Source organism: Gossypium hirsutum, chromosome A13, assembly GCF_007990345.1.
Source record: "Gossypium hirsutum isolate 1008001.06 chromosome A13, Gossypium_hirsutum_v2.1, whole genome shotgun sequence".
NCBI lineage: Eukaryota > Viridiplantae > Streptophyta > Magnoliopsida > Malvales > Malvaceae > Gossypium > Gossypium hirsutum.
In genome coordinates, this window is record NC_053436.1 from 94975680 (window position 1) to 94978541 (window position 2862).

At 38.3% G+C, this 2862-nt stretch overlaps 1 non-coding gene across 1 annotated transcript; it reads right to left on the reverse strand.

Annotated features, from left to right (window-relative positions):
* Positions 1-448: 448 nt before the first annotated feature.
* LOC121213458 (small nucleolar RNA R71) lies at positions 449-555 on the reverse strand. The gene has a single exon (XR_005908839.1). It is a non-coding gene; the product is annotated as a small nucleolar RNA R71 (small nucleolar RNA).
* Positions 556-2862: the final 2307 nt, after the last annotated feature.

Here is a 2862-nt window from a genome sequence, read left to right on the forward strand (position 1 = left end):
TCACACCACAACCGAGGAGATGGCTGAAAACTAGAAAAATCCGCAACCTCCTGCGATTGCTGCTAATCAGAATCCTGCTCTGCATACTATGTATGATTATGCTAAACCTTCTTTAACAGGAACTGAATCGAGCATAGTTAGGCCTACTGCTGCTGCAAATAATTTTGAACTGAAACCTAACACCATTCAAATGATCCAACAGTTTGTTTAGTTTGATGGTTTGCAGGATGAGGACCCAAATGCTCATTTGGCGAATTTCTTAGAGTTTTGCGACACTTTTAAAATCAATGGCGTTTCTGAAGATGCCATTCGCCTTCGATTATTCCCTTTTTCATTGAGGAACAAAGCTAAACAGTGTTTGAACTTGTTACCACGAGGGTCAATCACTACTTGGGAACAAATGACCGAAAAATTTTTATTAAAATATTTTCTGCCGACTAAAACAACCAAATTATGTAATGATATCTCCTCTTTTGTGCAGATGGATTTAGAAACACTCTATGATGCATGGGAGAGATACAAAGACCTTTTGCGAAGGTGCCCTCACCATGGGTTACCACTCTGGTTACAGGTTCAAACGTTTCACAATGGCCTGAATCCTTCGACTAGACAGATGATTGATGCAGCTGCTGGAGGAAATATCAATAATAAGACACCTGAGGATGCTTATGAATTTATAGAAGAGATGTTACTGAATAATTATTAGTGGCAAGTTATGAGAACAAAACCAACGAAAATAGCTGGCATTTTTAACGTCGATTCGGTTACCATGCTCTCTAATCAGGTAGAACTTTTGAATAGAAAAATTGACGGTTTTCTTGGTCTTCACAGGTTCACCCAGTAATGCAGTGCGAAGCAAGTGGAGGTGGATCAAACAATTCAGAATACCTACCCTATGGCCACAACATAGAGAACGAGCAGTTAAATTACATGGGTAATAATCGTCGATCTCAAAATAATCCTTATATTAACACTTACAATGCAGGTTGGATGAGCCACCCAAATTTTTCATGGGGAGGCCAAGGAAATCAGAGACCACCACCACCTCCAGGCTTTCAACAACCACTCTATCAACAAGAGAAAAAACCGAACCTTAAAGAGATGCTAACAAAATTCATCTCGGTGTCAGAAACTCATTTTCAGAATACCGAGACAGCACTTAAGAATCAACAAGTGTCAACCCAAGGGCTCGAAACTTAGATAGGCCAGCTCGCTAAATTGATTTCTAAAAGACCACCAGGAAGTCTACCTAGTAACACCGAACCCAACCCAAAAGAGCACGTGAAAGCAGTTACACTAAGGAGTGGAAAAGTGTTAGCTGAATATGAAAAGAAGCCACCACAAGAAGCTGACAAAAAGAAGGTCGAACCCGAAAACATTGACAATCTAATGCCAAGAGAATATAAACCACCAATCCCATACCCAACAAAGTTGAAGAAAGGCCACATAGATGCACAATTTGGTAAATTTTTTGAACTTTTTAAACAACTGCATATTAACTTACCTTTTGTTGAAGCTATATCGCAGATACCTACATATGCAAAATTTTTAAAGGAGCTTTTAACAAACAAAAAGAAGTGTGAAAACTTATCTACAGTAGAACTTAATGAGGAGTGCTCAGCCATACTCCAAAATAAACTGCCAACCAAAACTGAAAGATCCAGGAAGTTTTACTATTCACTGCTTAATTGGTAGTTTGAATGTTGATAAAGTACTAGTTGATTTAGGCGCCAGCATTAATTTGATGCCATATAAAATGTTTAAACAACTTGGTCTTGGGGAACCTAAACCCACTAGGATGGGTATTCAATTAGCTGATAGATCTGTTAAATATCCTAGGGGAATTATAGAGGACGTACTTGTAAAAGTAGATAAATTTATATTCCCTATTGATTTCGTTGTGCTTGACATGGATGAAGATGTTGAGGTGCCTTTAATCTTAGGTCGGCCATTTTTAGCCACTGTTAGAGCTGTAATTGATGTGGGTGATGGTAAATTGGTACTTAGAGTAGGTGACGAAGAGATTATTTTTAAAATTTATGATGCTATGAGATTTTCTAAGGAACAGGATGACTCATGTTATTTTATTGACTCTATTGATCATGCTACTCAAGATTCTTTTCAGGAAATCGTACACAAGGACACGATGGAACTGTGTCTCGCCCAAGGAGAGGGGGTGGATGATGATTCTAAGATAGGAACCAAACTAACCTCCAATGAAACCTCCCCAAAGCTAGCAGAATATGAGGGAATTAAGGTAAAAGATGAACTTAAGCAAAAACCCTCTATTGAAGAACCTCCTAAACTGGAACTTAAAGAATTGCTGAATTACTTGGAATTTGCATTCTTTGGAAATAATTCTACATTACCTGTAATTATTGCATCCAACTCGCAACCCAAGGAGAAAGATGAATTACTCCAAGTATTAAGCGAGCATAAAAGGGCCATAGCTTGGAAAATTTCTGACATTAAAGGGATCAGCCCTTCTTTTTGTACCCACAAAATTTTAATGGAAGATGAATATAAACCATGCGTGCAAGCCCAAAGACGATTGAATCCTAACATGAAGGAAGTTTTTAAAGCTGAGGTAATTAAACTCCTAGATGCTAGAATTATTTATCCTATTTCTGACAGTTCTTGTGTGAGTCCAGTGCAGGTTGTTCCTAAGAAAGGAGGCATGACTGTTATAGCCAATGAAAAGACTGAATTAATCCCAACAAGGACAGTTACAGGTTGGAGAGTGTGCATTGATTATAGGAAGCTAAATGATGCCACGAGAAAAGATCATTTCCCCCTTCCATTCATTGAACAAATGTTGGAAAGATTGTCAGGGCACATGTACTACTGTTTTTTAGACGGACT